This window comes from Bufo bufo, chromosome 4, assembly GCF_905171765.1.
Source record: "Bufo bufo chromosome 4, aBufBuf1.1, whole genome shotgun sequence".
NCBI classification, from domain to species: Eukaryota; Metazoa; Chordata; class Amphibia; order Anura; family Bufonidae; genus Bufo; species Bufo bufo.
In genome coordinates this window covers 236,978,828-236,999,590 of record NC_053392.1, presented here as the reverse complement: position 1 = coordinate 236,999,590, position 20,763 = coordinate 236,978,828, and the positions used below count along the sequence as shown (strand labels likewise).

General features: G+C 44.1%; 1 protein-coding gene across 6 annotated transcripts in view; it reads left to right on the top strand.

The window, feature by feature from the left end:
* The window catches only part of LOC120997987 (LIM domain containing preferred translocation partner in lipoma), a 367,902-nt gene that overhangs the window by 31,745 nt on the left and 315,394 nt on the right, over positions 1-20,763 (top strand). The window lies entirely within an intron of this gene.

Genomic DNA, 20,763 nt, shown 5'->3' with positions numbered 1-20,763 from the left:
CCCTACCTACCCCCTCCAGGTACCTATCCCCAGGGGTGAGACCGGTGCCCTTACCAGGTATAAAGACAAGAGGGATGTCCTTGTACTGTCCACAATTCATGGTAACTGCATCACCCCTGTCCCTTTGCGAGGTACCAGGGCAACGGTCCTCAAGCCCGATTGTATCGTGGACTACAATCGGTATATGGGAGGAGTTGATCTCTCTGATCAAGTCCTCAAGCCATATATAACGCCATGCACAAAACCCGGGCATGGTACAAAAAAGTTGCGGTCTACTTGGTACAGGTTGCCTTGTACAACTCTTTTGTGCTGTCCCGGAGCGCTGGCAACACAGGGAGATTCCTGCAGTTCTATGAGGCAGTCCTCAAGGACCTGATCTTTTCTGATCGGGAAAGAGCAGGCCGAAGTACATCGGGAACTGGAGGCGCCTGGATCGTCCCTGGCCAACACTTTCCAGGTGTGGTCCCCCATACTGGAAAGAAGGGACAGTCCCAAAAAAAGTACAGAGTCTGGCACAGGAGGGGGATACGGAAGGACACCATCACTCAGTGTGACATGTGCCCCGATCATCCGGGCCTCTGCATTGACGGTTGCTTCAGGGAGTACTACACTTCCATGGAGTACTAAATTTATAATCCCCTCCCAATTTTAATTCTATTTAGCCACAGACAATTGCCCAAAAAATAAAAAAACTATAGCTCCCTGACTTTAAATAAATTTTAAAAAGTAGACCTATTGGGTATTGCCGCGTCCGTAAGAATCTGCTCTATAAAAATACCCCATGACCTAACCCCTCAAAAAGTGTAATAGCAAGCGATCAAAAAGTCATATGCACCCCAAAATAGTGCCAATAAAACTGTCCTTTTCATCCCGTGAAATATGAGCCCCTACCTAAGACAATCGGCTAAAAAAAAACAAAAAAAAAAAAAACTGACTCTCGGACTATGGAGATACAAAAATGTGTGTTTTTTGAAAGAAAAAAAAAAAGGATATTATAGTGTAAAACCTAAATAAATTAAAAAAAGTAGACCTATTAAGTATTGCCGCGTCCGTAAGAATCTGCTCAATAAAAATACCCCATGACCTAACCCCTCATATGAACACAATTAAAAAAATAAAAATAAAACGGTGCCAAAACAGCTATTTTTTGGCACATTTTCCATTGTAATCCATTTTTTTCCAGTAACAAAGCAAGGGTTAACAGCCAAACAAAATTTAATATTTTTTGCCCTGATTCTGCAGTTTGCAAAAACGCCCCATATGCGGTCGTAAACTGCTTTATGACCAAACGGCAGGGCGCAGAAGGAAAGGAATGCCATACGGTTTTTGGAAGGCAGATTTTGCTGGACTGGTTTTTTTGACACCATGTCCCATTTGAAGCCCCCCTGATGCACCCCTAGAGTAGAAACTCCAAAAAAGTGACCCCATTTTAGAAACTATGGGATAGGGTGGCAGTTTTGTTGGTACTAGTTTAGGGTACATATGATTTTTGGTTGCTCTATATTACACTTTTTTGTGTAACAAGAAATAGATTTTTTGGCACTTTTTTTTGTTATTTACAACATTCATCTGACAGGTTAGATCATGTGGTAATTTTATAGAGCAGGTTGTCACGGACGCGGCGATACCTTATATGTATACATTTTTTTTTTTTATTTATGTAAGTTTTACACAATGATTTCATTTTTAAAACAAAAAAAATGTTTTAGTGTCTCCATAGTCTAAGAGCCATAGTTTTTTCAGTTTTTGGGCGATTATCTTAAGTAGGGTCTCATCTTTTGCGGGATGAGATAACGGTTTGATTGGCACTATTTTGGGGTGCATATGACTTTTTGATCGCTTGCTATTACACTTTTTGTGACGTAAGATGACAAAAAATAGCTTTTTTTTACAGTTTTAATTTTTATTTTTTTTACGGTGGTCATCTGAGGGGTTAGGTCATGTGATATTTTTATAGAGCCGGTCGATACGGACGCAGCAATACCTAATATGTATTCTTTTTTATTTATTTAAGGCTACTTTCACACTAGCGTTCGGGGCTCCGCTTGTGAGTTCCGTTTGAAGGCTCTGACAAGCGGCCCCGAACGGATCCGTCCAGCCCTAATGCATTCTGAGTGGATGCGGATCAGCTCAGAATGCATCAGTTTGGCACCGTTTGTCCTCCGTTCCGCTCAGCAGGCGGACCCCTGAACGCAGCTTGCAGCGTTCGGGTGTCCGCCTGGCTGTGCGGAGGCAAACTGATCCGTCCAGACTTACAATGTAAGTCAATGGGGACGGATCCGTTTGAAGTTGACACAATATGGCAATAACGGATCCGTCCCCCATTGACTATATATATATATATAATATATTATTTTTGTTCATGGTAATGCAAACGGATCCATTCTGAACGGATCTAAGCGTTTGCATTATAGGTGCGGATCCGTCTGTGCAGATACCAGACGGATCCGCACCTAACGCAGGTGTGAAAGTAGCCTAAGTTTTACACAATTATTTCATTTTTGAAACAAAAAAAAATCATGTTTTAGTGTTTCCATAGTCTAAGAGCCATAGTTTTTTCAGTTTTTGGGCAATTATCTTGGGTAGGGTATGATTTTTGCAGGATGAGATGACTGTTTGATTGGTACTATTTTGGCGTACATGCGACTTTTTTGATCACTTTTATTACTTTTTTTTTGGGAAGTAAGGTGGGCAAAATTTCAATTTCCTAATAGTTTTTATTTCATTTATGGCGTTCACCGTGCAGGGAAAGTAACATGACCGTTTTATAGATCAGGTCGTTACGGACGCGGTGATACCAAACATGTAGGGAATTTTATTTTTTTCATTTTTAATCATTGATAAATGTGTTTTTTGATTTTAACTTTTTTTTTTTTTTTTACTTTTTTTTTGGACCCAGACCCACTTGGTTCTTGAAGATCCAATGGGTCTGATGTCTGTATAATACAGTACAGTACACTATATAGTGTTTTGTACTGTATTTTACTTACACTTTGTCTGAACAGATCTATGGCTTTAGCACAGATCTGTTCAGCACCATGGACAGCAGGATGCTTGAGACGGCGTCCTGTTGCCATGGGAACCTTCCCCGTCTGCTCAGTACTGGTCAGAACTTCGCAAACGGGGAAGGGTAAGGACGGGGCTCTCTGGGGGCTCTCTTCCTCTCCATTGGGGGGCTGCAAAGGCACAGCAGCCCCCCGATGGGAGAGGGAGGGAGCTCCCTCTTACTGTTAACTTTTTCCATACAGCGGTCCGTACGGACCGCGGTATGGAAAGGGTTAAACGGCTGACATCTGCACAGATGTCAGCCGTTTATACCAGGGTATCAGAAACTGCAGAAAGCGCAGCAAACCGCAGGTCTGAATTTACCTGCGGTTTGCGGCGATCGCTGATACGGGGGGGTCACATGACCCCCCACTGGCGTTGTGACAGGATGCCGGCTGAATGATTTCAGCCGTCATCCCGTTCCCATTAACCCCCGTGGCGCCGGAATAACTATTTAAAGTTAGGACGTACCGTTACGCCCTGCATCCTTAAGGGGTTAAAAAGTGGGTTTTAGAAAATTTCAGAAAAATTTCAAGATTTGCTTCTAAGCCTTGTAATGTTCCCAAAAAATAAAATGGCATTCCCAAAATGATCTAAACATGAAGTGGACATATGGGGAATGTAAAGTAATAACTCTTTTTTGAGGTATTACTATGTATTATAGAAGTAGAGAAATTGAAACTTCGAAATTTGCAAATTTTTAAAAAATTTCTGGTATGTGTGATATGTGTCTCAGAATGGCCTGGATAAGTAAAAGCTTTTTAAAGTTATTCACACATAAAGTGACACTGGTGATTTGCAAAACATGGCCTGGTCCTTAAGGTGAAAATGAGCCCGGTCAATAAGGGGTTAATGGCACCCAGCAGTTATGTCCTATACAGTGGGTAGTCTTGAAAGTTTGTCGTGGGAAAACCACTCTTGAAAAACTTTCTTCTCAGACATGGGAAAGTGTTCTGCTATGTTGTATATCGGACAGTGTTGAGCTTTTTTTACACTACATGTTAGTCTGCATACTTGAAATTCTTTTTCCTCGTTAAGATTTGGTTTCATACAGCAAGTTTTAGTAATTTCGTGATCAGCCTGGTAGTGGTTGAATACAGCCGGCCTTTTCACAAGGCTAGGGAAATGGTAAAACCTGGACACTGATGACATTTGACAACTTGTCCACTTTTTTTTATGACCTTTATGTATTTTGTTTTGCTGATTTTGACATATCAAAGGTAACGTGTTGACGACCAGACGTCCGTGTAAAATGGCATCCTCTGTGAGGCGATGTACTATGTACGTTCGTTTTTGCCCTGTGGTGGTGAATGACTTAAAGTAGTTTTCTTTTCTTTTCCCTGTTTGGTCTGATATTTTATTATTAAATATTCCTGTCATGTATTTATAAAAGACATATATTTTTTTTCTTTGAAAGGGCAAAATCAGTATTTTCCATATAAAATGTATGTTAGGTGCTGCCATGAAAGGATTGATTAACCAGGAAATGCTGGGTAGGTTCACATAGAGTTTTTGGAGGAGGATTGGAGGTAGCTTTTCCTGCAGGCTTTTCAGCCAAAGCTGGAAGTGGATCCAGCAGGAGGGAGAAGTGCATGTCCTTCTTTTATATTTTAGATTCCCTTCAAATCCACTTCTGCCTTTGGCTAAAAAACTTAAAGGAAAATCTGCCTCAAAAACTCCATGTAAACCTACCCTAACAGGGCTCCAGACAAAAAAAAATCTCAAGGAGCCATTGGCTCCTAATCTGAAAAATTTAGGAGCCAAATGAATTTTTTAGTCGCCAAATGTAAAATACATATAATTATAATAAAAAATAAAAGACTTGTCTGGCTACAGTGCGGGGAAAGCGGACTGGGGTGACGTTACGCAGTCCGGCATGCTGCCCAGGTGTGGCATGGCACAGTAGGGCCCATCCCTTGCCGCTCTTCAGCGTACGGGGCCCCAGTGAACACTGAACAGACGCGTCCACTCTGGGGTTCACCTGAACCCCTACTACTTTGGTGTAAGAGCGGCTCAGTCCCAGCTCCGGCCCCAGCTGGCTGAGCAAGGCCTACAGCTGAGCCCATATCCGGTAGTTATCCAGGCAGTTAAAGAGAAGGGCAGACTTCATGGGCCCTCTTGTAGGGAGGCTTCCAGTAGGGCCCCTTGGGTTTGTAGTAGGGGGGCTGTAGCCGGTAAGTGGGCCCATAGTTTGGGAAGGGCGGATAGGGCGGGTGCATGATCAGAGTCCTGCAAGGAGCAGGTGGGCTGCGCGGCTGCCCCTTATATCAGCCTAACGTTACTTTAACGACCGGCAGCCTTAACACCTTCACTGCCAGCCACACCTGAGCCTCCCCAGCGTGGTGGCATCTCCGCATCGTAGGCTGTACAAATGGCAGAGTGCTCCCTCATACCGCTGCACGTGCGCCAACTGATGGAACTGGTCACAATCACACTTATCAGGCTCACACCAGAAAAGGTTCCCCCCCACTTTCGCATAAAATAGGAGATGTGCAGAAAGTTAGGTAGGTAGGTAGGCGGGGGGAATACTGGGCAGCAGCAGACATTAGCAAGTGGTGAGGTGATCATCAGTCATCTCACCACTTGCTAATGTTAAGTATGTAAAGGGTTAATAGGAGCCGCTGGTCAAGACACTAAAAAGCCAGTGAACCATATCTCTTTCAAAAGTCTTAGGAGGAGGAGATAACCTCCAGGAGATAACCTCTCCTCCTACTAAGCAAGGACTATTGAAAGAGATATGGTTCACTGGCTTTTTAGTGTCTTGACCAGCGGCTCCTATTAACCCTTTTATTCCCTTATTAAGAATGTTTGTGAGCCCAGGCAGGGAGCTCACACGGAGCACCAGCAGCGCCCCCCTGAGTGTTATCAGGGTCGTAAAGACGATAAGGATTAGCCTTTATCAGCGGCAGCGCAGGGGTGACTGCTTCTCAAGCTAACCTCTGTTCTATGGAGCGGCTCCCTGTCTTCATGACTCTGAAGCTGCTGCTGTGTTCAGCGCGGGAGAATGGGGGTGTGAGAGGAGCATCCAATGGTACAGCAGCACACTGATACTGACCAATCAGCAGCCTCCTCTCTAATAACAGAGCTCTATACTGTGCGGAGCTCTGTTATTGGATTGCCGCCTGCCTGCTGGATGAAATCCCGTTCTTAAAGCGGCAGAGCAGCGGAGGCTCTAGGCGCAAATGGCGACAAGACTACAAAGTCTTGTCGCCATTTTGCAATTCTAAGTCGCATTGACGACCATTTTGGTCGCCATCTGGAGCCCTGCCTAAGACGTGTGGGGTCCGTGAAATGCGGTCCATGTGACACGCATTTCCTGATCTATGATCTATCCACTGAAATGATTCTGTGAGTCGTAGATCTGCCGTCTGGCTGGAACTTACTGTGATGCAGGGAGAACTGCGGTCGGTCTGGTGGTCATCGCACAGGCTGCATTTCACAGATCACACATAGCTGTGTGGAAGTAGCCTAAGGCCTGTATTACATAGTAACATGGTACATTAGGCCAAAAAAAGACATTTGTCCATCCAGTTCGGCCTGTTCTCCTGCAAGTTGATCCAGAGGAAGGCAAAAAAAAAAAAACCCTGTGAGGTAGAAGCCAATTTTCCCCACTTTTAGGGGAATAAAAAATTCCTTCCCGACTCCAATCAGAATAACTCCCTGGATCAACGACCCCTCTCTAGTAACTATAGCCTGTAATAATATTACACTCCAGAAATACATCCAGGCCCCTCTTGAATTCCTTTATTGTACTCACCATCACCACCTCCTCAGGCAGAGAGTTCCATAGTCTCACTGCTCTTACCGTAAAGAATCCTCTTCTCTGTTTGTGTACAAACCTTCTTTCCTCCAGACGCAGAGGATGTCCCCTCGTCACAGTCACAGTCCTGGGGATAAATAGATGATGGGATAGATCTCTGTACTGACCCCTGATATATTTATACATATTAATTAGATCTCCCCTCAATCATCTTTTTTCTAAAGTGAATAACCCTAATTTTGATAATCAGGGTACTGTAGTTGCCCCATTCCAGTTATTACTTTAGTTGCCCTCCTCTGGACCCTCTCTAGCTCTGCTATGTCTGCCTTGTTCACTGGAGCCCAGAACTGTACACAGTACTCCATGTGTGGTCTGACTAGCGATTTGTAAAGTGGTAGGACTATGTTCTTATCACGGGCATCTATGCCCCTTCTGATGCAACCCATTATCTTATTGGCCTTGGCAGCAGCTGCCTGACACTGGTTTTTGCAGCTTAGGGCTCTTTCACACTTGCGTTGTTCTGTTCCGGCATAGAGTTCCGTCGTCGGGGCTCTATGCCGGAAGAATCCTGATCAGGATTATCCCCATGCATTCTGAATGGAGAGAAATCCGTTCAGGATGCATCAGGATGTCTTCAGTTCCGGAACGGAACGTTTTTTGGCCGGAGAAAATACTGCAGCATGCTGCGCTTTTTGCTCCGGTCAAAAATCCTGAACACTTGCCGCAAGGCCGGATCCGGAATTAATTGCCATTGAAAGGCATTAATCCGGATCCGGCCTTAAGCTAAACGTCGTTTCGGCGCATTACCGGATCCGACGTTTAGCTTTTTCTGAATAGTGTCCTGGCAGCCATGGTAACCAAAGTCCTGTTTGCCATGGTAAAGTGTAGTGGGGAGCAGTATACTTGCTGTCCGTGCAGCTCCCGGGGCGCTTCAGAGTGACGCCAGGGCGCCCCACGCGCATGGATGACGTGATCGCATGGATCACGTCATCCATGCGCATGGGGCGCCCTGACGTCATTCTGGAGCGCCCCGGGAGCCGCACGGATGGTAAGTATACTGCTCCCCCGCTTCCCACTACTACTATGGCAACCAGGACTTTAATAGCGTCCTGGGTGCCATAGTAACACTGAACGCATTTTGAAGACGTATCAGTCTTCAAATGCTTTCAGTTCACTTGCGGTGTTACGGATCCGGCGGGCACTTCCGGCAAATGGAGTACACGACGGATCCGGACAACGCAAGTGTGAAAGAGGCCTTAGTTTGCTGTTTATTAAAATTCCTAGATCCTTTTCCATGTCAGTGTTACCGAGTGTTTTATCATTTAGTATGTACGGGTGACTTGCATTATTCCTTCCCATGTGCATAACTTTACATTTGTCAGTGTTAAACCTCATCTGCCACTTATCTGCCCAAGCCTCCAATCTATCCAGATCGCTCTGTAGTAGTATACTTTCCTCTTCAGTGTAAATTACTTTACACAGTTTAGTGTCATCTGCGAAAATTGATACTTTACTTTGCAAGCCTTCTACAAGATCATTAATAAATATATTGAAGAGAATAGGGCCCAATACTGACCCCTGAGGTACCCCACTAGTGACAGTGACCCAATCTGAGTGTGTACCGTTAATAACCACCCTCTGTTTTCTATCATTGAACCAGTTACTTACCCACATACAGACGTTTTCTCCCAGTCCGAGCATTCTCATTTTATATACTAACCTTTTATGTGGTACAGTGTCAAATGCTTTGGAGAAGTCCAGATATACGCCATCCATTGATTTTGCCGCTGTCAAGTCTAGAACTTACCTCCTCTTAGAAACTGATTAAATTAGTTTGACATGACCGATCCCTCACGAAGCCATGCTGATATGGCGTCATTTGCTTATTTCCGTTGAGATGCTCTAAGATAGCATCTCTCAGAAAACTTTCAAACAGTTTACCCACAACAGATGTTAAACTCACCGGCCTATAGTTTCCAGGCTCTGTTTTTGGACCCTTTTTGAATATTGGCACCACATTTGCCATGCGCCAATCCTGTGGGACATTCCCTGTCAGTATAGAGTCCGCAAATATCAGAAATAAGGGTCTGGCTATGATATTACTTAATTCCCTTAGGATACGGGGGTGTATGTCATCCGGTCCTGGCGATTTGTCTATTTTAATCTTTTTAAGTCGCTGATGTACTTCTTCCTGGGTCAGACAGGACACTTTTAATGGGGAATTTATTTTTACATTCTGCATGTCATCTGACAGTTTATTTTCCTCAGTGAATACATTGGAGAAAAAAATATTTAACAGCTTTGCTTTCTCCTCGTTGCTTTCTGCGACTCCCCCTCATTACTCTTTAAAGGGCCGACACCTTCAGATTTATACTTTTTAACATTTATATAATTGAAGAACATTTTAGGGTTAGTTTTACTCTCTTTGGCAATTAATCTCTCGGTCTCTAGTTTGGCCGCTTTTATTTGTTTTTTACATGTTCTATTTTTTTCCTTATTTTTCAGTGCTTCCGTGCTACCCTCCTGTTTTAGTGTTTTATATGCTTTCTTTTTGTCATTTATTGCTTTCTTTACAGTTCTATTTATCCACATTGGTTTCTTTTTGTTCCTTAACCTTTTATTCCCATACGGTATGTACCTCTCACAATGAGATTTTAGGATGTTTTTAAAGATATCCCATTTTGTGGCTGTATTTTTATTTTTGAGGACTTTGTCCCAGTTAGTTAGGCCTATGGCCTCTCATAGATGGCTAAATTTAGCTTTTTTGAAGTTTTGGTATTTTTGTTCCTCCCTGTAGAAACACTCTTTTGAATGATAATTGGAAGGTTATTACTTTATGGTCACTATTTCCCAGGTGTCCCCCAACCTGCACGTCTGTTGTTCTGTCAGGTCTATTGGTTAATACTAAGTCCAGTATGGCCGTCCCTCTAGTCGGGTCCTGAACCAGTTGGGAGAGGTAATTGTCTTTGGTTATTGCCAATAACCTGTTTCCCTTATGAGATATACAAGTTTCAGTTTCCCAGTCTATATCTGGGTAGTTGAAGTCCCCCATAATAACCACCTCATTATTTGCTGCCTTGTCTATCTCGTTTAGTAGTAGATTTTCTGTGGACTCTGGTATATTAGGTGGTTTATAGTAAACTCCTATTAGTAATTTATTATTGTTTTTAGCTCCATGTATCTCTACCCACAGTGACTCCACATGTTCATGTCCCTCACTTATATCTTCTCGGACTGTGGGCTTTAGACAGGACTTTACATAAAGGCAGACCCCTCTCCGGTTTTGACGATCCTTTCTAAACAGACTGTAACCTTGTACATTAACCGCCCAGTCATAGCTATCATCCAGCAATGTCTCAGTTATTCCCACTATGTCATAGTCCTCCTCACACATCACTAATTCCAGTTCCCCAGTTTTATTAGTCAGGCTTCTGGCATTAGTATACATACATTTGAGGTTTATGTATATTTTTTACCCTACACCTTTCCTTCTGAACTGTTCTAATCCCTCCTTCCATTCCTCCCCCATTCTTATTACCTTGCCCCCGGGCTCTATCTGCACTATCTTCCCCTCTTATAATGTAATTTCCCTCCCCCCAATCCCTGGTTTAAACACTCCTCCAACCTTCTAGCCATCTTTCTCCCCACCACAGCTGCCCCTTCTCCATTGAGGTGCAGTTTATCCCTACAATAGAGCCTGTAGCCGATAGAGAAGTCGGCCCAGTTCTCCAGGAACCCAAACCCCTCCTTCCTACACCAGTTCTTGAGCCACTTGTTAACCTCCCTAATCTCCAGCTGCCTTTCTTGTGTGGCTCGTGGTACTGGCAGTATTTCGGAAAATACTACCTTTGAGGTCCTTGCCCTAAGCTTTTGACCTAAATCCCTAAAATCATTTTTAAGGACTCTCCACCTACCTCTAACTTTGTCATTGGTTCCGATATGGACCATAACTGCTGGATCTTCTCCAGCCCCTCCCAGTAATCTGTCAACCCGATCCGCGATGTGTCGAACTCTAGCGCCAGGAAGACAGCACACTGTTTGGCGATCACGGTCTTTGTGACAGATTTCCCTATCTGTTCCCCTAATAATGGAGTCTCCCACTACCAGCACCTGTCTGGCCTGCCCTGCTCTCCTGGTCCCCTGCTTACTGGAGCTGACATTCCCCTGACTGGCAGAGGAAGTGTCCGGCTGCAGCAGTGCCGTCCCTGGACTGACATCCCCCTCATCTGCCAAAAGTGCAAACTTGTTGGGGTGTGTCAGATCAGGGCTAGCCTCCCTGGCACTCTTTCCTCTACCCCGCTTTCTAGCTGTTACCCAGCTAGCTACCTCCCTTTCCTCAGCCTCCTCTGTCACCCTCCCCCTCATCTACCCCAAAGAGTGCTTGCTCGGGGAGAAGTAAACTCTTTTTTGCAAATTGTCAATGCCTCTCAGTGTTGCAACTTGCCCGTTTAGAGACTCGATTTGCGATTCCAGATGGGTAATTTGCTCACATCTTGAACAAAGATATACACCCTCAAACGGCTGTTCCAGGACTGCATACATCATGCAAGATGTGCACTGGACTGCGTTGTCAATTGTGCAACACATACTAAATGGGGATTACAACAGTAAATATGATTTAGAATTAGACCCTGTCTGCTGTAGTTGAAGGACTACCTAGAATTAAGCCAATAACACACAAGGAAAATATATCCAACCTTAGTTTCCAACTCCTTTTCTTAAAGGGGTTCTGCACTTTCATTTAACTGATGATCTATCCTCTAGATAGATCATCAGCTTCTGATCGGCGGGGGTCCGACACCCGGGACCCCCGCCGATCAGTTGTTTGAGAAGGCAGCGGCGCTCGAGCAGCGCCGCGGCCTTCTTACTGTTTACCTCCGGGCGGCCGGCCCACTGACGTCATGACTAGTATCAACTAGCGTGGGCGGGGCTAAGCTCTGTTCACTTGAATGGAGCTTAGCCGCGCTCACGCTAGTTGATACTAGTCGTGACGTCAGTGGGTCGGCCGCCCGGAGGTAAACATTGAGAAGGCCGCGGCGCTGCTGGAGCGCCGCTGCCTTAAACAGCTGATCGGCGGGGGTCCCGGGTGTCGGACCCCCGCCGATCAGAAGCTGATGATCTATCCAGAGGATAGATCATCAGTTAAATGAAAGTGCAGAACCCCTTTAAACTCCTTTTTTTTCCAGTCCCCTTAATCAAGCAGAGAAAAAAAAATGGGTTTAAATAGCAACACCCAGCAGAGAAAAAAAAAAAGTTTTAAATGGCAGTACTAAAATGCAAAAACTTAACTTTCAAGGATCTCTGCTTCAAGCCACACTCCGCCACCAACAGATTATCTGACAGATTTTCTGACCAATCATTGGTCAGATGGCCTATTACACACACACACACAGATCTTTTGTTATACACACCAACTATTGCTCTGATTGGACAGATATTGGGCAGATAATCTGTTGCTGTAATACAGCCCTAAGGCTGAATTCACATCACCGTTTAGCTTTCTGTTCTGATCCGTCAGAACAGAAAAATAAAGAAATAAATGGATCTGTTATTTTGAGCATCAGTTAGGCTACATGCACATGACAATATGTGTTTTGCGGTCCGCCAAAAAAACGGATGACGTTCCGTATGGCATCTGTTTTTTTTTTTTTTTTGCGGATCTATTGTAATAATGCCTATCCTTGTACGCAAACTAAAAAAAAATAGGACATGCTCTATTTTTTTTGCAGGGCAATGGAACGGACATACTGATGCGGACAGCACACGGTGAAATGAAATGAATGGGTCCGCATCCTATCCGCAAAAAAAAACAGAACGGACACGGAAACCAAATGCGTTCAGCGTATGAGGCCTTATACTCAGTTTGCAATAAAAACAACGGATCTTTGTATTTTTTTTTTACCATCAGTTATGATCAGTTTGTCGCTTCAGGTATCAGTTATTTTTGACGGGAGAAAGGCTACTTTCACACTAGCGTTTTTGCTGGATCCATAAGGGTTCAGCAAAAACTCTTCCATTACTGATAATACAACCATCTGCATCCGTTATGAACGGATCCAGTTGTATTATCTGTAACATACCCAAGACGGATCCATTATGAACTCCATTGAAAGTCAATGGGGGACGGATCCATTTTCTATTGTGTCAGAGAAAACTGATCCGTCCCCATTGACTTGCATTGTGGGTCATGCCAGATCAGTCTTGCTCCACATCCCAGGAGGAAAAGCAAACTACAGCATGCTGTGGTTTGCTCTCCGGTATGGGAATGGAATGCATTTTGGAGCCTTCCGTTCTTTTTAGTTACGTTTTTTCCCATTGACAATGAATAGGGACAAAACTGAAGCGTTTTTTTCAAGTATTGAACCCCTATGACTGATCTCAATACCGGAAAACTAAAACGCTAGTGTGAAAGTAGCCTAGGGCTCCATTCACACGTCCGTGGTGTGTTGCGGACCTCCAAAAATTGCGGATCCGCAACACACCAGCCCGGCACCCCTATAGAAATGCCTATTCTTGTCCTCAAGTTGCAGACAAGAATAGGACATGTTCTATCTTTTTTGTGGACCTGAAGATCGGGTCCGTGGTCCGCAAATGCGGATGCTGACAGCACACTGTGTGCTGTCCACATCCATTCCTTCCCCATAGAAAATGAATGGGTCCGCACCCGTTCCGCAAAATTTGCGGACGTGTGAATGGAGCCTTAGTCTTGCATACAGCACTTTTTCCCGTGTCAAAAAGAACAGATCTGTGACACAAGCGGATCATAGCTGATGCTAAAAAAGACAAAGAAGGATCCATTATTTTAGTGCAAACTGAGCATAACTGATACTGATCTGTCAGAAGAGCAGAAAAATAAAATGCAGAAATAACTGATCTCTGACGGAAGTGACCCAAAATGATGCAGAGTGATAATAAATGCTGCTCAAAAAAAGACGGATCACTTATTTTTAGCACTTAGGCTACTTTCACACTAGCGTTAAAGTTTTCCAGTATTGAGTTTGGTCCTAGGGGCTCAGCATTCCGTTCAGTATGCATCAGGATGTCTTCCGTTCAGTCACTTTTACGGTATTTGGCCGGAGAAAATACCGCAGCATGCTACGGTATTTTCTCCGGCCAAAATTCCGGAACCCTTGATCCGTAACCAGGGTGGATAAAAATCAAATTTTTAATTTTTTTTTTAAATCTAAAAAATTGGATTTTTTTTAATTTTTATATAATATTCTTTTTAGAGGAAAATATATTACCATCCAAAAGTTATTCCATCATGAAATAAAGATTCGTTTTTTAATTATGTAGAATAAGGCTAAGTTCACACGAACGTGTGTGATCCGTGGCAATACACGGCCACAGTTCCGTGTGAATTCTGCATCACGGATGCGGACCCATTCACTTCAATGGGTCCGGAATCGCGGAACGGCCGCACGGGACGGGACCCCTCGGAAGCACTACGGAGTGCCTCCGTGGGGTTACGTCCCGTACTTCCGTTCCGCTAAAAGATAGGACATGTTCTATCTTTTAGCGGAACGGCCGGATCGCGGACCCATTAAAGTGAATGGGTCCGCGATCCGATGCGGCTGACCTACGGCCGGCGATCGTGCATTGCGGCCCGCTATTTGCGGGCCGCAGCACAGGCACGGGTCACACACGTTCGTGTGAACTCGGCCTAAGGCTGTACGTGGCCTCCCATATTGTTAAATGGATTAGGCAGTGGTTGAGGGACAGACAACAGAGGGTTGTAGTCAATGGAGTATATTCAGACCAAGGTCTTGTTACCAGTAGGGTACCTCAGGGATCTGTTCTGGGACCCATATTGTTTAATATCTTTATCAGCGAAATTGCAGAAGGCCTCGCTGGTAAGGTTTGTCTTTTTGCTGATGACACAAAGATTTGTAACAGGGTAAATGTTCCTGGAGGGATACACCAAATGGAAAAGGACTTAGGAAAACTAGAGGAATGGTCAAAAATCTGGCAACTAAAAGTTAATGTTTATAAGTGCAAGATAATGCACCTGGGGCGTAAAAACCCAAGAGCAGAATATAAAATCAGTGATACAGTCCTAACCTTAGTATCTGAGAAAAGGGATTTAGGGGTCATTATTTCAGAAGACTAAGGCCCCTTTCACACGGGCGAGTATTCCGCGCGGATGCGATGCGTGAGTTGAACGCATTGCACCCGCACTGAATCCCGACCCATTCATTTCTATGGGGCTGTTCACATGAGTGGGGATTTTCACGCATCACTTGTGCGTTGCGTGAAAATCGCAGCATGCTCTATATTCTGCGTTTTTCACGCAACGCAGGCCCCATAGAAGTGAATGGGATTGCGTGAAAATCGCAAGCAAGTGCGGCTGCGGTGCGATTTTCACGCACGGTTGCTAGGAGAAGATCGGGATGGAGACCCGATCATTATTATTTTCCCTTATAACATGGTTATAAGGGAAAATAATAGCATTCTGAATACAGAATGCATAGTAAAATAGCGCTGGAGGGGTTAAAAAAAATAATATATAATTTAACTCACCTTAGTCCACTTGCTCGCGATGCCCGGCATCTCCTTCTGTCTCCTTTACTGAACAGGACCTGTGGTGAGCATTCATTACAGGTCAAGGACCTGTGGTGACATCACTCCGGTCATCACATGATCCATCACATGATCTTTTACCATGGTGATGGATCATGTGATGACCGGAGTGACGTCACCACAGGTCCTTGACCTGTAATGAATGCTCACCACAGGTCCTGTTCAGTAAAGGAGACAGAAGGAGATGCCGGGCATCGCGATCAAGTGGACGAAGGTGAGTTAAATTATTATTTATTTTTTAACCCCTCCAGCGCTATTTTACTATGCATTCTGTATTCAGAATGCTATTATTTTCCCTTATAACCATGTTATAAGGGGAAATAATACAATCTACAGAACACCGATCCCAAACCCGAACTTCTGTGAAGAAGTTCGGGTTTGGGTACCAAACATGCGCGATTTTTCTCACGTGAGTGCAAAACGCATTACAATGTTTTGCACTCGCGCGGAAAAATCGCGGGTGTTCCCGTAACGCACCCGCATATTTTCCCGCCACGCCCGTCTGAAAGAGGCCTTAAAGGTAGGCAGACAATGTCATAGAGCAGCAGGAAATGCTAGCAGAATGCTTGGGTGTATAGGGAGAGGCATTACCAGTAGAAAGAGGGAGGTGCTCATGCCGCTCTACAGAGCACTAGTGAGACATCATTTGGAGTATTGTACTCAGTACTAGAGACCATATCTCTAGAAGGATATTGATACTTTGGAGAGAGTTCAGAGAAGAGCTACTAAACTAGTACATGGATTGCAGGATAAAACTTACCAGGAAAGATTAAAGGACCTTAACATGTATAGCTTGGAAGAAAGACGAGACAGAGGGGATATGATAGAAACTTTTGAATACATATAGGGAATCAACAAGGTAAAAGAGGAGAGAACATTTAAAAGAAGAAAAACTGCTACAAGAGGACATAGTTTTTAATTAGAGGGGCAAAGGTTTAAAAGTAATATCAGGAAGTATTACTTTACTGAGAGAGTAGTGGATGCATGGAATAGCCTTCCTGCAGAAGTGGTAGCTGCAAATACAGTGAAGGAGTTTAAGCATGCATGGGATAGGCATAAGGCCATGCTTCATATAAGATAGGGCCAGGGGCTATCCATAGTATTTAGTATATTGGGCAGACTGGATGGGCCAAATGGTCCTTATCTGCCGACACATTCTATGTTTCTATGTTTACTCAGCCTTATATGTAATAAAGTTCCAATGGAGGTTCATGGAGCCGACTGTACCTCCATATGATATGGAGGTGGGATGTTTTGTTGGACACTGTACTAGGAAATACTCCACTGACTTCTGTGATCTGTATACATAAGCTTCCATCTTGATACCAGTTCAAAGCATGGAAAAAAAGAATCTTAAAGGGAACCTGTCACAGGGATTTTGGGTATAGAGCTGAGGACATGGGCTGCTAGATGGCCACTAGCACATCCGCAATACCCAGTCCCCATAGCTCTGTGTGCTTTTATTGTGTAAAAAAACCCGATTTGATACATATGCAAATTAACATAAAGAGTCATATCTTACTTGTGTGACCAGAGAAGAGTCATATTTTCAAGCTCTGACTCATCTCAGGTTTATTTGCATATATATTAAATCGTTTTTTTTACACAATAAAAGCACACAGAGCTATGGGGACTGGGTATTGCGGATGTGCTAGCGGCCATCTAGCAACCCATGTCCCCAGCTCTATACCCAAAATCCTGGTGATAGATTCCCTTTAACGTTTTGCCCTCTGGTACAGTATAGTATGCATAGGAGCCACCTTCTGCCTTTGGCACAGTAGCAGGTAACACAAGTAGCTTACCTATGTATATTACAAGATTTTATTCTTCTTTCATGTACACAGTTAATTTTATCATATCATTTAGCAATAATTCTCAAGGTGTTTTTAAAGATTTACATTGTAAGCAAGAGTTTATGGCATACAGAAGCCAGGCTCACAGCAAATATGTTTGAGCCTAAGTAACTGTTCAGACATGTTTCTGGGCTGAGGGGTTTCCGCTGTTTTCAGGCGCCTTCTCTCTTCTGCTTGATTCCTTTGGGTGTTTAGTTTGGTAACTCTGGTAGATGGTTGGCCCATTGCTTACCTCACTAACTAAATATGGAAGGAAAGAATGCGGTGATTACATGAGGGTTATGCTTTCATTAAAGGGAACCTGTAACGAAAAAATGCTTACTAAGCTGTTAATAGTACCTTATAGTGCTGCATAGTAGTTTCCTAATGCACTTTTTCATCGTTTAGCCGCATTTAGCCTCCTGGAGAAATCTATGTTTTATTCAGCCGCTGCCCCGTGCTTCAAGTCAGGTTTGAAGTCAAGGGGGCAGCGGCCTAGGCGTCTCCAATGCTGCTCTCCCCGCCTCCCACCGCCTTTATTGACAAGCCGGATCTCAGTGCCAGGACCGCGCTCCCAGCCCGCATGCGCAGTAAAGGGCTGCTGTAGCGCGATCCCGGCTCCGGCTCGTACACTCAGCTGGCTTCAGCTTCGCTACTGCGCCCGCCAGCCTTGCATACTAGCGCAGTTACAGAACATGCCGGGCGCATGCGCAGTAGCGAAACTGAAGCCGGCTGAGTGTACGAGCCGGAGCCGGGATCGCGCTACAGCAGCCCTTTACTGCGCATGCGGGCTCGGAGCGCGGTCCCGACACTGAGATCCGGCTTGTCAATAAAGGCGGTGGGAGGCGGGGAGAACAGTATTGGAGACGCCTAGGCCGCTGCCCCCTTGACTTCAAACCTGACTTGAAGCAGGGGGCAGCGGCTGAATAAAACATCGATTTCTCCAGGAGGCTAGATGCGGCTAAACAATGAAAAAGTGCATTAGGAAACTACTATGCAGCACTATAAGGTACTATTAACAGCTTAGTAAGCATTTTTTTGGTGACAGGTTCCCTTTAAATACACCACAGAGTAATGCTTAGTTGCATAGTTAAGTTTAAAGGGGTTGTCCCAAGATATACAAGTATCCCCTATGAACAGGGTAGGGGGTTAAGTGTTTGATTTGAGGTCCTGTGATGACCCCTTTAATCCAGACTGGACACCAAAATTATTCCAACTCCAGACCAAACCCCATAATTCAGATGCCAGTTACCCATCAGGCATACCCTATACCACACACCATAATTCAGATCCCAGTTAGCTATCAGCCATACCTCATACCACACCCTACAATTCAGATCCCAGTTAACCATCAGCCATACCCCATAATTCAGATTCCAGTTACCCATCAGGCATACCCTATACCACACACCATAATTCAGATCCCAGTTAACTATCAGCCATACCCCAGACCACACCCTACAATTCAGATCCCAGTTAGCCATCAGTCATACCCCATGCCACACCCCATAATTCAGATCCCAGTTAGCCATCAGTCATACCCCATGCCACACCCCATAATTCAGATCCCAGTTAGCCATCAGTCATACCCCAGACCACACCCCATAATTCAGATCCCAGTTAGCCATCAGTCATACCCCATGCCACACCCCATAATTCAGATCCCAGTTAACCATCAGCCATACCCCATAATTCAGATCCCAGTTAGCCATCAGTCATACACCAGGCCAAACCCCATAATTCAGATCCCAGTTAGCCATCAGTCATACCCCATGCCACACCCCATAATTCAGATCCCAGTTAACCATCAGCCATACCCCATAATTCAGATCCCAGTTAGCCATCAGTCATACCCCATGCCACACCCCATAATTCAGATCCCAGTTAACCATCAGCCATACCCCATAATTCAGAACCCAGTTAGCCATCAGTCATACACCAGGCCAAACCCCAAAATGTATATCCTATGCTCCATAATATAGAACCCACACCATAACTCAACATTCAGACTTTAGACCATATCCCAGACTGGCAATCTGGGATTAAAATGTCCCATGAAGCTGATCTGAACGTCGGTTTGTTTTTTGTTCTTGCAGCTGTCGCTTTCCTGATATACCGTATTTCTCTTTAACAATAGTGATCCTTTTATTTTGTGACTGCTGAATATCCTGGTACTCCAAAGCATTCAGTGAAGCATTTTATACTCCTGTACGTGCCAAGAATTCTGGCTACATAAATTGCTGTGTGAACGGGCCCTAATGTTTTATCATAAAATTTGACCCAGGCAGAGCATCAGATGAAGAGTTCCAGAACTTAGATTGTAGTTACAACAAAAGTTTAAAACCAAAAAGTATTTCTTATGCCATTGGCAGTGAAGGTGCTAAAGGAAATGTATACCTTCACAACAATTTTTTGTATTTGTTCCAATACCTTTTTATATTGAAAATCTTGCAAATAGCCATAATTATAAATTTACTGTTTTGTATCTGTTGCTCATATGGAGATCTTTGTGTCGCCTTGGTAACAGACTACAGTCAAACCTGTTGTAGTCTAATCCTACAGTCCCATTGTAATTAATCTGTATTCTCCTTTTTGATAACCTACCAAATGTATGTTGCCCAATCCTCTGGTGCTCCCATGGTGACATTTCCAGTCTCTCTGCAGTCTGTTTCCTCCACCACTACCGATGAGGTGCCAGCCCATGTGCCACATGGACACAAACTATACAACAAGAATAGGCTTTGTTAAAGTTGGTCCCGTGAAAAATGCGGGATGCACATGGGCCATATTCGTATTTTGCGGATCTGCAGATGGTGTGTTTTTTTTTTTTTTTTGTGCTTCATTTCATACAACTTTTATCTGATCATCCTTGGGTACATCCTGCATAGGGGATGTTTTGTCGGTTTCCCTAGAAATGATGATCTACCTATACATGGCATACCATAGGCTCTGATCACACTAGTGAGGTTTTCTGTTTCGGTGATCTGCACCTTTCACTTCAGTGGTTAAAGTAACCCAATAGAAAGTTTCTGTAAGAAAAGCAGAGCATGCCAAGAATGAAAAAACAATCCTATGGACAGGCGACCAATGTTTGTACTGGAAAACACCTTTCAAGTGAAAATTGTTGATTTCTGATAATTGTGACAAGTCAGAGAAGGTATAAGAATAATTTAAAAGTTTTTCTTGTTCCGAACCCCATGTTCCAGCCCAAATCCTCTGATCCAACCCAACGGGCTCTGTTTTCATGACTGCAGCAGTGATGTGCCCGATTGCCACATGTGACCACTGCAGCCAGTCACTGCTGGCCTCACCAATCACCTGTAGTATACAGTCACATCATTTTTGCTGCGGCACTGTAATGTAGGGGGGTTCGGAACATTTATATATTTGTTTTTATTATTAATTAATTTTTTTCACTTTTTCCAATTCCATTCTTGCATTTTATAAGCAATGTTTTCTTTTCAATGTGCTACTAAACTTCATATCTCATGCCGATACATAGTGGCTCAGTGTATGTCAAATGGACACTTAAAGCATACTCTGGGT